This window comes from Mauremys reevesii, unplaced genomic scaffold, assembly GCF_016161935.1.
Source record: "Mauremys reevesii isolate NIE-2019 unplaced genomic scaffold, ASM1616193v1 Contig14, whole genome shotgun sequence".
In the NCBI taxonomy this organism is placed as follows: Eukaryota; Metazoa; Chordata; order Testudines; family Geoemydidae; genus Mauremys; species Mauremys reevesii.
The window spans coordinates 974,251-989,438 of record NW_024100760.1 but is presented as its reverse complement, the minus strand read 5'-3'; the positions used below and the strand labels follow the sequence as shown (position 1 = coordinate 989,438).

Below are 15,188 nucleotides of genomic sequence, written 5' to 3'. Positions count from 1 at the left end.
GATAGAGGGACCGATGGGAATGAAAATATGCGGGTAGACATTACGGTATCTGAGGTAGAAGCCAAACTTGAACAGCTTAACGGAAGTAAATCGGGTGGCCCGGATAATCTTCCTCCTAGAATATTAAGGGAATTGGCGAGTGATATTGCTAGCCCGTTAGCGATAATTTTTAATAAATCTCTAAATTCGGGGATTGTACCGTTTGACTGGAGATTAGCGAATGTAGTTCCTATATTCAAGAAGGGGAAAAAAAGTGACCCGGGTAACTACAGGCCTGTTAGTTTAACATCTGTAGTATGCAAAGTCATGGAAAAAATCTTAAAAGAGAGAGTGGTTTCGGAGCATGAGGCCGATGGCAACTGGGATAGATTACAGCATGGATTTACGAAAGGTAGATCGTGCCAAACCAACCTGATCTCCTTCTTTGAGAAAGTAACAGTTTTTTTAGACAAGGGAAATGCGGTGGATCTAATATATCTGGATTTCAGTAAGGCGTTTGATACGGTACCGCATGAAGAATTACTGGTTAAATTGGAAAAGATGGGGATCGAAATGAAAATCCAGAGGTGGATAAGGAGCTGGTTAAAGGGGAGACTGCAGAGGGTCATATTGAAGGGGGAACTGTCAGGCTGGAGGGGGGTTACCAGTGGAGTTCCTCAAGGTTCGGTTTTGGGTCTGATTTTATTCAATCTATTTATTGCTGACCTGGGAACCAAGAGTAGGAGTGGGCTGATAAAGTTTGCGGATGACACCAAGTTGGGAGGTATTGCCAATTTGGAAAAGGATCGGGATATCCTCCAGGGAGATTTGGATGACCTTGTGAACTGGAGTATTAGTAACAGGATGAAATTCAATAGTGAGAAGTGTAAGGTTATGCATTTAGGGATGACTAACAAAAATTTTAGTTATAAGCTGGGGACGCACCAGTTGGAAGTAACGGAGGAGGAGAAGGACCTAGGAGTCCTGGTTGATCGTAGGATGACTATGAGTAGGCAATGTGATGTGGCCGTTAAAAAAGCTAATGCGGTCTTGGGATGCATTAGGCGAGGTATCTCTAGTAGGGATAAGGAGGTGCTAGTCCCGTTATATAAGGCGTTGGTAAGACCTCATTTGGAGTATTGTGTGCAGTTTTGGTCTCCCATGTTTAAGAAGGATGAAATCAAACTGAACGGGTACAAAGAAGGGCCACTAGAATGATCCGAGGAATGGAAGGCCTGTCGCATTTAAAGGAGACTTGAGGAGCTCGGTTTGTTTTCCTTAACCAAAAGAAGGATAAGAGGAGATATGATTGCACTCTTTAAATATATCAGAGGGATAAATACCAGGGAAGGAGAGGAATTATTTCAGCTCAGTGCTAATGTGGACACGAGGACAAACGGATATAAATTGTCAGTCAGGAAATTCAGGCTTGAAATTAGACGAAGGTTTCTAACCATCAGGGGAGTGCAATACTGGAACAGCCTACCGAGGGAAACAGTGGGGGCGAAGGACCTCCATGACTTTAAGATTAAGCTAGATAAGTTTATGGAGGAGATGGTATGATAGGATAACGGGCTTAGTCAATAGGTCAATTAAGTGTCACACTGAAGTAAATAGTACAATGGGTCAATGATGTGATATAACCTTTTCAAGAGGGTATGGCTGGAGAGTCTTGCCCGCATGCTCGGGGTTCAGCTGACCGCCATATTTGGGGTCGGGAAGGAATTTTCCTCCAGGGAAGATTGGCAGTGGCCCTGGAGGTTTTTCGCCTTCCTCCGAAGCATGGGGCAGGGGCGCTTGCTAAAGGAGTGGGTGGAGCGGCTTATGTGGCCTGCATCTTGCAGGAGGTCAGACTAGATGATCATAATGGTCCCTTCTGATCTTGAATTCTATGATTCTATGATCTCCTCTGCTAATATGGGTTTTGCTATGAAAGGACCATAACCCTCTCCAGTTTGACAACTTCTTTCTTCAGTGTGGGACACCAGAACTGCACACACTATTCGAGGAACAGAGCCAAATACAGAGCTAAGATAACCTCTATAGTCCTAATTAAGATCAAAACCGTGCCCTCTGGCCCAGGACCCGGTGAACACTTTCCTACTGAAGGGCTTGTGTTATCTCCAGTGAAAGGGAAACAGCTTGCTGAGACAGAAATTGCACCAGCGGCTGGCCCCACCAATCAGCTACAGCCCCTCCAGCCCAGCACCTCCAGCCCTCCACTGAGCAGCTCTTCTTCAGAGGGCAGGTAGTACTCAGGGGGAGGAACATGGACAGGAAGAAGCAGAACGAGGGTGGAGTGTTCTTTGGGATAGGGGGTGGAACGGGACAGGAAAAGGTGGCATTGGAGCAGGAGGACACGGGGAGGGAGTCTTGGAGAGGGGGTATAGGAGGCAGGGGGCAGAGAGGTGGTCAAGCACCATCGAGGAAATGAAAAAGTTGACACCTGTGCCTACACTGCCCCCATGTCACTGGGTAACTGCATTGAACCTTAACAATGTCTCCTTCATTTTGAAGTGAAAAATCAGAACACTCCATTTTAACATGTAAGAAATAGAAACTTTTGTCTCTAGGGAAACCCTTTTGTGTCCTTACTGTTCTTTTTTTCATCCAAAAAGTTGTTGTGTCCCCTCCCTCCCCGAAATAGACACATTCCCATAGAAAGTTTCTGCCAGCACATTGCTCTCATAGTCATTACACGGGACTGGAAGACAGAATGTCTAGGTTCTATTTCCTGCTCAAGCAAACATTCAGTGTGACGATCAGCACTTCATTTGGAGGGGGATTGTCAAAGAGCCTACACTGGGTGTTCTGTTCAGGATGTGGGTTCCAAGTTTCAGGGAAGCTCTTTGGGGAGGACATTTCTCCCTCCAATCCTGAGGCACAGGGTGGAGTGTGTGCATGGTCTCAGCTACTACAAAGTCAGACACAGCACTAGCAACTCAATACTGCCACACTCCCCATCCAGAGCTTTTTCATTTAATGGATATGATCATATCCTGTAGTGCATGGATGTTTTTTCTCACATGCCTGACAGCCCTTGAACCTCTAACCCTCTGACTTTCTTTGCAAAGTGCTAGTGAGGTCTCAGCTTGATGACATACAATGATTCCAGAAAAAGCTTCACAGACCCTCCACTTCTCAGGATCATTGGGCATGCAATGATAACATCTCTTCTGCAGTTGATATTCTTGGAATCAATAGAGAGCACACAAAGTTTGGTGAGTGGACTGTCAAAAGTGAGGAAAGTAGGCAAACTCACCCATTTTCTCCATGGCTTCCTCTGCAAAAGAACAATGGCGAGGAGAAGAAAACAGTTCAGTGTATGTCCAATGACTTATGAATTAAAGAGGGTGAATCAGATCCTTTCTTTTTTGATTAACATAAAATTGGCCATGGGTAGTGAACTAGCTGTTCAATCCGTGAGCTAGCCCCATTCCTATCCCACTACATAGTAGATATAATCTTCTCTATTCTTGTTTTATTCAATTAAAAAAAAAAAGCTTCATGGCCACACCTAATTGGCTAAAGGTGAATATGAGATACTACGCTCCTCTGCTAATATGGGTTCTGCTACGAATGTACGATGTAACACCATTTACATCATGAACTGCATTCCATTTGCTGTTTTATGCAGAGTCCTTTCAATGTGTACCTTGCCTTTCATACTATGTCATAGATGGTGTGGACAAAATTAGCCAAGTAATCTGCTCTATCAAAAACAGAAAAGCGGGGTGAAGTCTAATAACTCAATCATTTTTCTTTTCATTCTACAAGATTCCTACAGAGCAGTAGCACACACAATAGAAAAAGGACACAGACTTATTTATTCTCTTGCTTCCCAAATCTCCTAAAAAGAGGAATATATATATATATATATATATACTTTTCCTCTTTATATATATATATATATATATATATATATATATATATATATATATAAATAGAACAATATCACCTTTTGTAATAATAAGGTCAAGAACAAAGGTAACTAAGAGTTCATAGAATCATGGAAGATTAGCAACTCAGTTCCGCCACTCTCCCCATCAAGAGCTTTTTCATTCAGTGGATATGATCAGTTCCCGTAGTGCATGGATATTTTTTCTCACATGCCTAACTGTCCTTGAAACTCTACCCTTCCAACTTTCTTTGCAAAGTGCTAGTGAGGTCTCAGCTCAATGACATACCACAATTACAGAGTAATCTACAAAGACCCTCCACTTCCTGGATGCACGGGACATGCAATGAGAGCATCCCTTCTGCAGGTGAAGTTGTTGGAACCTATACAGGGCAGACAACCTTTGGTCAGTGGACTATAAGAATTGAAGCAAGTAGGCAAACTCACCCATATGCTTCTGGAGTTCCTCTGCAAAAGAAAAATGGGGAGGAGAAGAAAACAGTTCAGTGTATGTCCATAGACGTATGAATTGAAGAGGGTGAATGAGATCCTTTCTTTGTTGATTAGCATAAATAGTGGCCATGGGTAGTGAAGTAGCTCTTCAATCCGTGGGCTAACCCCATTCCTATGTCGCTACATAGTAGATAGAAGACAGTATATTCTTGCTTTAATCAATTTCAGAAGAAGCTTCATGGCCACAACTAATTAGTCAAAGGTGAATATGAGACACTACGCTACTCTGCTAATATGGGTTCGGCTATGAAAGGATGAGTAACACCATTTACATCACGTGCTTCATTCCATTTGCTGTTTCAATGCAAAGTCCTTTCAATGTGTACATTGTTTTTCATACTGTCTCTGAAACCAGCACCAACTAAATTATCCCAGCCAGGGCTTTCTCAAGCCGGGCCTAAAATACCTCTAGGGACGGAGATTCCACAGCCTCCCCAGGTAACCCATTCCAGTGCTTCACCACCCTCCTAGTCAAAAATATCAAGAGCTGTGTTCATTGGAGAATAGCTGTGAGGGAGCAAGTGACACAATGAACATCATACTGACTAAGGCCTCTAGAACATGGGCCAGAGAACTTCCCCCAAACAATTCATGTTTGCATGACAGGAGATACTTTACAAAGAACATACAACCTTGATTTCAAACATTTCCAGCGATGGAGGATCCACCAGAACCCTTGGTAAATTGTTACAGTGTTTAATCATGCTCACTCTTAAAAATTTATGCCTAATTTCTAGTCTGACTTTCCTAATTCCACATTCCAGCCATTGGATTTTACTAGGCCGTTCTCTGCTAGACTAAAGAGCCCATTGTCAAATATTTGTTCTCTATATTCATACATTTAGAATGCAATCAAGTCACCCTTTCTCTTTGTTAAACTAAATAGATTGAGCTCGTTGAGTCTATCACTATAACACATGTTGTTATCTAATTCTTTAACCAGTCGGGTGCTCTACTCTGAACCCTCTCCCGTGTGACAGCTTCTTTCTTCACTGGGGGACACCAGAACTGAACACACTATTGCAGCAACAGAGCCAAATGCAGCGCTAATATAACCCCTATAGTCCTAATTCAAATCAACCCCATGCCCTCTAGCCTGGGCCCAGCAAACACTTCCCTACTGAAGGGCTTGTGTCAGCTCTAGTGATAGGGACACAGCTTGCTGAGACAGAAATTGCACAAGCGTCTGGCCCCACCAATCAGCTCCAAACCCTCCACCCCAGCGCCTCCTGCCTGCCACTGATCAGCTCTTCTGCAGAGGGCAGGAGGTGCTGGGGGGGGAAGAGCCAGGGAAGGAAGAGGCGGAATGACGGTGGGGTGTTTAGGGACAATGAGTGGACCAGGGCAGGAAGAGGCGGAGTGGGAGCAGGAAGAGGTGGGGCAGGGCTGGGGTCTTGGGGAAAAGGGGATAGTGGGGATGGGACCTGGGGCAGAGCGGTGGCCAAGCACCATCGAGGAAATGAAAAAGTTGGCACCTGTGTCACTGCCCGCACGAGACTGGGTAACTGCATCGAACCTTAACAATGTCTCCTTCATTTTGAAGTGAAAAATCAGAACACTCCATTTTAATATGTAAGAAATAGAAACTTTTGGCTCTAGGGAAACCCTTTTGTATCTTTCATGTTCTTTTTTTCATCCAAAAAGTATTTTTCCCCCTGAAATAGACACATTCCCATGGAAACTTCTTGCCATCACCTTGCTCTCATAGTGAATATACGGGACTAGAAGACAGAATATCTAGGTTTTATTTCCTGCTCTCAAAAACATTCCTGTGTGACGATCAGCACTTCCTTTGCAGGGGGACTCTCAAAGAGCCTACACTGGGTGCCCTGAACAGGATGGGGGTTCCAAGTTTGGGGAAAGCTATTTGGAAAGACGATTCTCCCTCCATCGCTAAGGCACAGGGTGGAGTGTCGATGGCACAGCACTAGCAACTCGGTCCTGCCACACTCCCCATGCAGAGCTTTTCATTCAGTGGATATGTTCAGTTCCTCTAGCGTGCCGATGTATTTTTTTTCTCAAATGTCCAACTGCCCTGGAACCCCTACCCTTCTGACTTTCTTTGCAAAGTGCTGGTGAGGTCTCAGCTTGATGAAATAGCACAATTACAGAGTAATCTACACAGACCCTCTGCTTCCCAGACGCATGGGATATGCAATGAGTGCGTCCCTTTTGCAGTTGAAGTTGTTGGAACCTATACAGGGCAGACAAACTTTGGTCAGTGGACTGTAAGAATTGAGGAAAGTAGGCAAACTCACCCATTTGCTTCTGGAGATCATCTTTAAAAGAAAAATGGGGAGGAGAAGAAAACAGTTCAGGGTATGTCCATTGACTTCACATAAATATTGGCTATGTGAAGTGAGCTAGCTATTGAATCCGTGAATCCATTCCTATCTCGTTATGTAGTAGATAAAGAAGATTATATTATTGCTTTAATTAACTTATGAAAAAGCTTCATGGCCACAACTAATTAGCAAAAGGTGAAGATAACATATTACCCATATAAATAGGAAGAAAACCAAGAAAGAAGAAGTGGGACCGCTTAAAACTTTAAACGGAGTGGAGATTAGGGATAATCTTGGAATGGCACAATATCTGAACGAGTATTTTGCCTCAGTCTTTAATGAGGCTAATGAAGAGCTAAGGAATAGTGATAGAGGGACCGATGGGAATGAAAATATGCGGGTAGACATTACGGTATCTGAGGTAGAAGCCAAACTTGAACAGCTTAACGGAAGTAAATCGGGTGGCCCGGATAATCTTCCTCCTAGAATATTAAGGGAATTGGCGAGTGATATTGCTAGCCCGTTAGCGATAATTTTTAATAAATCTCTAAATTCGGGGATTGTACCGTTTGACTGGAGATTAGCGAATGTAGTTCCTATATTCAAGAAGGGGAAAAAAGTGACCTGGTAACTACAGGCCTGTTAGTTTAACATCTGTAGTATGCAAAGTCATGGAAAAAATCTTAAAAGAGAGAGTGGTTTCGGAGCATGAGGCCGATGGCAACTGGGATAGATTACAGCATGGATTTACGAAAGGTAGATCGTGCCAAACCAACCTGATCTCCTTCTTTGAGAAAGTAACAGTTTTTAGACAAGGGAAATGCGGTGGATCTAATATATCTGGATTTCAGTAAGGCGTTTGATACGGTACCGCATGAAGAATTACTGGTTAAATTGGAAAAGATGGGGATCGAAATGAAAATCCAGAGGTGGATAAGGAGCTGGTTAAAGGGGAGACTGCAGAGGGTCATATTGAAGGGGGAACTGTCAGGCTGGAGGGGGGTTACCAGTGGAGTTCCTCAAGGTTCGGTTTTGGGTCTGATTTTATTCAATCTATTTATTGCTGACCTGGGAACCAAGAGTAGGAGTGGGCTGATAAAGTTTGCGGATGACACCAAGTTGGGAGGTATTGCCAATTTGGAAAAGGATCGGGATATCCTCCAGGGAGATTTGGATGACCTTGTGAACTGGAGTATTAGTAACAGGATGAAATTCAATAGTGAGAAGTGTAAGGTTATGCATTTAGGGATGACTAACAAAAATTTTAGTTATAAGCTGGGGACGCACCAGTTGGAAGTAACGGAGGAGGAGAAGGACCTAGGAGTCCTGGTTGATCGTAGGATGACTATGAGTAGGCAATGTGATGTGGCCGTTAAAAAAGCTAATGCGGTCTTGGGATGCATTAGGCGAGGTATCTCTAGTAGGGATAAGGAGGTGCTAGTCCCGTTATATAAGGCGTTGGTAAGACCTCATTTGGAGTATTGTGTGCAGTTTTGGTCTCCCATGTTTAAGAAGGATGAAATCAAACTGGAACGGGTACAAAGAAGGGCCACTAGAATGATCCGAGGAATGGAAGGCCTGTCGTACGAAAGGAGACTTGAGGAGCTCGGTTTGTTTTCCTTAACCAAAAGAAGGATAAGAGGAGATATGATTGCACTCTTTAAATATATCAGAGGGATAAATACCAGGGAAGGAGAGGAATTATTTCAGCTCAGTGCTAATGTGGACACGAGGACAAACGGATATAAATTGTCAGTCAGGAAATTCAGGCTTGAAATTAGACGAAGGTTTCTAACCATCAGGGGAGTGCAATACTGGAACAGCCTACCGAGGGAAACAGTGGGGGCGAAGGACCTCCATGACTTTAAGATTAAGCTAGATAAGTTTATGGAGGAGATGGTATGATAGGATAACGGGCTTAGTCAATAGGTCAATTAAGTGTCACACTGAAGTAAATAGTACAATGGGTCAATGATGTGATATAACCTTTTTCAAGAGGGTATGGCTGGAGAGTCTTGCCCGCATGCTCGGGGTTCAGCTGACCGCCATATTTGGGGTCGGGAAGGAATTTTCCTCCAGGGAAGATTGGCAGTGGCCCTGGAGGTTTTTCGCCTTCCTCCGAAGCATGGGGCAGGGGCGCTTGCTAAAGGAGTGGGTGGAGCGGCTTATGTGGCCTGCATCTTGCAGGAGGTCAGACTAGATGATCATAATGGTCCCTTCTGATCTTGAATTCTATGATTCTATGATCTCCTCTGCTAATATGGGTTTTGCTATGAAAGGACCATAACCCTCTCCAGTTTGACAACTTCTTTCTTCAGTGTGGGACACCAGAACTGCACACACTATTCGAGGAACAGAGCCAAATACAGAGCTAAGATAACCTCTATAGTCCTAATTAAGATCAAAACCGTGCCCTCTGGCCCAGGACCCGGTGAACACTTTCCTACTGAAGGGCTTGTGTTATCTCCAGTGAAAGGGAAACAGCTTGCTGAGACAGAAATTGCACCAGCGGCTGGCCCCACCAATCAGCTACAGCCCCTCCAGCCCAGCACCTCCAGCCCTCCACTGAGCAGCTCTTCTTCAGAGGGCAGGTAGTACTCAGGGGGAGGAACATGGACAGGAAGAAGCAGAACGAGGGTGGAGTGTTCTTTGGGATAGGGGGTGGAACGGGACAGGAAAAGGTGGCATTGGAGCAGGAGGACACGGGGAGGGAGTCTTGGAGAGAGGGGGTATAGTAGGCAGGGGGCAGAGAGGTGGTCAAGCACCATCGAGGAAATGAAAAAGTTGACACCTGTGCCTACACTGCCCCCATGTCACTGGGTAACTGCATTGAACCTTAACAATGTCTCCTTCATTTTGAAGTGAAAAATCAGAACACTCCATTTTAACATGTAAGAAATAGAAACTTTTGTCTCTAGGGAAACCCTTTTGTGTCCTTACTGTTCTTTTTTTCATCCAAAAAGTTGTTGTGTCCCCTCCCTCCCCGAAATAGACACATTCCCATAGAAAGTTTCTGCCAGCACATTGCTCTCATAGTCATTACACGGGACTGGAAGACAGAATGTCTAGGTTCTATTTCCTGCTCAAGCAAACATTCAGTGTGACGATCAGCACTTCATTTGGAGGGGGATTGTCAAAGAGCCTACACTGGGTGTTCTGTTCAGGATGTGGGTTCCAAGTTTCAGGGAAGCTCTTTGGGGAGGACATTTCTCCCTCCAATCCTGAGGCACAGGGTGGAGTGTGTGCATGGTCTCAGCTACTACAAAGTCAGACACAGCACTAGCAACTCAATACTGCCACACTCCCCATCCAGAGCTTTTTCATTTAATGGATATGATCATATCCTGTAGTGCATGGATGTTTTTTCTCACATGCCTGACAGCCCTTGAACCTCTAACCCTCTGACTTTCTTTGCAAAGTGCTAGTGAGGTCTCAGCTTGATGACATACAATGATTCCAGAAAAAGCTTCACAGACCCTCCACTTCTCAGGATCATTGGGCATGCAATGATAACATCTCTTCTGCAGTTGATATTCTTGGAATCAATAGAGAGCACACAAAGTTTGGTGAGTGGACTGTCAAAAGTGAGGAAAGTAGGCAAACTCACCCATTTTCTCCATGGCTTCCTCTGCAAAAGAACAATGGCGAGGAGAAGAAAACAGTTCAGTGTATGTCCAATGACTTATGAATTAAAGAGGGTGAATCAGATCCTTTCTTTTTTGATTAACATAAAATTGGCCATGGGTAGTGAACTAGCTGTTCAATCCGTGAGCTAGCCCCATTCCTATCCCACTACATAGTAGATATAATCTTCTCTATTCTTGTTTTATTCAATTAAAAAAAAAAAGCTTCATGGCCACACCTAATTGGCTAAAGGTGAATATGAGATACTACGCTCCTCTGCTAATATGGGTTCTGCTACGAATGTACGATGTAACACCATTTACATCATGAACTGCATTCCATTTGCTGTTTTATGCAGAGTCCTTTCAATGTGTACCTTGCCTTTCATACTATGTCATAGATGGTGTGGACAAAATTAGCCAAGTAATCTGCTCTATCAAAAACAGAAAAGCGGGGTGAAGTCTAATAACTCAATCATTTTTCTTTTCATTCTACAAGATTCCTACAGAGCAGTAGCACACACAATAGAAAAAGGACACAGACTTATTTATTCTCTTGCTTCCCAAATCTCCTAAAAAGAGGAATATATATATATATATATATATATTTTTACTCTTTATATATATATATATATATATATATATATATATATATATATAGAACAATATCACCTTTTGTAATAATAAGGTCAAGAACAAAGGTAACTAAGAGTTCATAGAATCATGGAAGATTAGCAACTCAGTTCCGCCACTCTCCCCATCAAGAGCTTTTTCATTCAGTGGATATGATCAGTTCCCGTAGTGCATGGATATTTTTTCTCACATGCCTAACTGTCCTTGAAACTCTACCCTTCCGACATTCTTTGCAAAGTGCTAGTGAGGTCTCAGCTCAATGACATACCACAATTACAGAGTAATCTACAAAGACCCTCCACTTCCTGGATGCATGGGACATGCAATGAGAGCATCCCTTCTGCAGGTGAAGTTGTTGGAACCTATACAGGGCAGACAACCTTTGGTCAGTGGACTATAAGAATTGAAGCAAGTAGGCAAACTCACCCATATGCTTCTGGAGTTCCTCTGCAAAAGAAAAATGGGGAGGAGAAGAAAACAGTTCAGTGTATGTCCATAGACGTATGAATTGAAGAGGGTGAATGAGATCCTTTCTTTGTTGATTAGCATAAATAGTGGCCATGGGTAGTGAAGTAGCTCTTCAATCCGTGGGCTAACCCCATTCCTATGTCGCTACATAGTAGATAGAAGACAGTATATTCTTGCTTTAATCAATTTCAGAAGAAGCTTCATGGCCACAACTAATTAGTCAAAGGTGAATATGAGACACTACGCTACTCTGCTAATATGGGTTCGGCTATGAAAGGATGAGTAACACCATTTACATCACGTGCTTCATTCCATTTGCTGTTTCAATGCAAAGTCCTTTCAATGTGTACATTGTTTTTCATACTGTCTCTGAAACCAGCACCAACTAAATTATCCCAGCCAGGGCTTTCTCAAGCCGGGCCTAAAATACCTCTAGGGACGGAGATTCCACAGCCTCCCCAGGTAACCCATTCCAGTGCTTCACCACCCTCCTAGTCAAAAATATCAAGAGCTGTGTTCATTGGAGAATAGCTGTGAGGGAGCAAGTGACACAATGAACATCATACTGACTAAGGCCTCTAGAACATGGGCCAGAGAACTTCCCCCAAACAATTCATGTTTGCATGACAGGAGATACTTTACAAAGAACATACAACCTTGATTTCAAACATTTCCAGCGATGGAGGATCCACAGAACCCTTGGTAAATTGTTACAGTGTTTAATCATGCTCACTCTTAAAAATTTATGCCTAATTTCTAGTCTGACTTTCCTAATTCCACATTCCAGCCATTGGATTTTACTAGGCCGTTCTCTGCTAGACTAAAGAGCCCATTGTCAAATATTTGTTCTCTATATTCATACATTTAGAATGCAATCAAGTCACCCTTTCTCTTTGTTAAACTAAATAGATTGAGCTCGTTGAGTCTATCACTATAACACATGTTGTTATCTAATTCTTTAACCAGTCGGGTGCTCTACTCTGAACCCTCTCCCGTGTGACAGCTTCTTTCTTCACTGGGGGACACCAGAACTGAACACACTATTGCAGCAACAGACCCAAATGCAGCGCTAATATAACCCCTATAGTCCTAATTCAAATCAACCCCATGCCCTCTAGCCTGGGCCCAGCAAACACTTCCCTACTGAAGGGCTTGTGTCAGCTCTAGTGATAGGGACACAGCTTGCTGAGACAGAAATTGCACAAGCGTCTGGCCCCACCAATCAGCTCCAACCCCTCCACCCCAGCGCCTCCTGCCTGCCACTGATCAGCTCTTCTGCAGAGGGCAGGAGGTGCTGGGGGGGAAGAGCCAGGGAAGGAAGAGGCGGAATGACGGTGGGGTGTTTAGGGACAATGAGTGGACCAGGGCAGGAAGAGGCGGAGTGGGAGCAGGAAGAGGTGGGGCAGGGCTGGGGTCTTGGGGAAAAGGGGATAGTGGGGATGGGACCTGGGGCAGAGCGGTGGCCAAGCACCATCGAGGAAATGAAAAAGTTGGCACCTGTGTCACTGCCCGCACGAGACTGGGTAACTACATCGAACCTTAACAATGTCTCCTTCATTTTGAAGTGAAAAATCAGAACACTCCATTTTAATATGTAAGAAATAGAAACTTTTGGCTCTAGGGAACCCCTTTTGTGTCTTTCCAGTTCTTTTTTTCATCCAAAAAGTTTTTTTCTCCCCTGAAATAGGCACATTCCCATGGAAAGTTTTTGCCATCACCTTGCTCTCATAGTGAATATACGGGACTAGAAGACAGAATATCTAGGTTCTATTTACTGCTCTCGAAAACATTCCTGTGTGACAATCAGCAATTCCTTTGCAGGGGGACTCTCAAAGTGTCTACACTGGGTGCCCTGAACAGGATGTGGGTTCCATGTTTGGGGAAAGCTCTTTGGAAAGATGATTCTCCCTCCATCGCTAAGGCACAGGGTGGACTGTCCTCATGGCCTCAGTTATTACAAGGTCAGGCACAGCACTAGCAACTGGGTCCTGCCACACTCCCCAGCCAGAGCATTCCATTCAGTGGATATGTTCAGTTCCTCTAGCGTGCCGATGTATTTTTTTCTCAAATGTCCAACTGCCCTGGAACCCCTACCCTTCTAACTTTCTTTACGAAGTGCTGGTGAGGTCTCAGCTCGATGACATACAACGATTCCAGAGAAATCTACACAGACCCTCCACTTCCCAGATGCATTGGGCATGCAATGATAACATCTCTTCTGCAGTTGAAATTGTTGGAATCATTAGAGAGAACACAAATTTTGGTCAGTGGACTGTCAACAGTGAGGAAGTAGGCAAGCTCACCCATTTTCTCCTTGGGTTCCTCTGCAAAAGAACAATCGAGAGGAGAATAAAACAGTTCAGTGGATGTCCACTCACTTATGAATTGAAGATCCTTTCTTTGTTGATTAGCATAAATATTGGCCATGGGTAGTGAACTAGCTGTTCAATCCGTGAGTTAGCCCTATTGCTATACCACTACGTAGTAGATATAATCTTCTCTATTCTTGCTTTAATCAATTAAAAAAAAAGCTTCATGGTCACACCTAATTGGCAAAAGGTGAATATGAGACACTACGCTGCTCTGCTAATATAGGCTGTGCTACGAATGTACGATGTAACACCATTTACATCATGAGCTGCATTCCATTTGCTGTTTTATGCAGAGTCCTTTCGATGTGTACATTGCCTTTCATACAATGTCTCTGCAAAAGTGTTATGTTTCTTGGAAAATACAAGCCAGGAAGGGTAAGTGTATTTAAATTTCAATAATGTATGAGGAGGACTGCTGAGAATCAGCAAGTGCTCATAGATGGTGTGGACAAAATTAGCCAAGTAATCTGCTCTATCAAAAACAGAAAAGCGGGGTGAAGTCTAATAACTCAATAATTTTACTTTTCATTCTACAAGATTCTGACAGAGCAGTAGCGCACACAAAAGAAAAAGGACTCAGACTTACTTATTGTCTTGTCTCCCAAGTCTCCTAAAAAGGGAAAATATATATATATATATATATATATATGTATATATATATATATATATAAATAGAACAATATCACCTTTTGTAATAATAAGGCCAAGAACAAAGGTAACTAAGAGTTCATAGAATCATGCAAGATTAGCAACTCAGTCCTGCCACTCTCCCCATCCAGAGCTTTTTCATTCAGTGGATATGATCAGTTCCTGTAGAGCATGGATGTTTTTTTCTCACATGCCTAACTGTCCTTGAAACTCTACCCCTCCGACTTTCTTTGCAAAGTGCTAGTGAGGTCTCAGCTCGATGACATACCACAATTGCAGAGTAATCTACAAAGACCCTCCACTTCCCGGATGCATGGGACATGCAATGAGAGCGTCCCTTCTGCAGGTGAACTTGTTGGAACCTATACAGGGCAGACAACCTTTGGTCAGTGGACTATAAGAATTGAAGCAAGTAAGCAAACTCACCCATTTGCATCTGGAGTTCCTCTGCAAAAGAAAAATGGGGAGGAGAAGAAAACAGTTCAGTGTATGTCCATAGACTTATGAATTGAAGAGGGTGAATGAGATACTTTCTTTGTTGATTAGCATAAATAGTGGCCATGGGTAGTGAAGTAGCTCTTCAATCCGTGGGCTAGCCCCATTCCTATCCCGCTACGTAGTAGATAGAAGACAGTATATTCTTGCTTTAATCAATTTCAGAAGAAGCTTCATGGCCACAATTAATTAGCCAAAGGTGAATATGAGACACTACGCTCCTCTGCTAATATGGGCTCGGCTATGAAAGGAACAGTAACACCATTTACATCAC

The 15,188-nt window shown here is 43.4% G+C and overlaps 1 long non-coding RNA gene across 1 annotated transcript; it reads right to left on the bottom strand.

Moving 5' to 3' along the window:
* Positions 1-6,647: 6,647 nt before the first annotated feature.
* LOC120393046 lies at positions 6,648-14,377 on the bottom strand. Its single transcript, XR_005591886.1, has 5 exons — positions 14,358-14,377; positions 13,703-13,723; positions 11,358-11,378; positions 10,283-10,303; positions 6,648-6,669 (listed from the first exon to the last, which is right to left on the bottom strand). It is a non-coding gene; the product is annotated as an uncharacterized LOC120393046 (long non-coding RNA).
* Between the last annotated feature and the right edge of the window lie 811 nt (positions 14,378-15,188).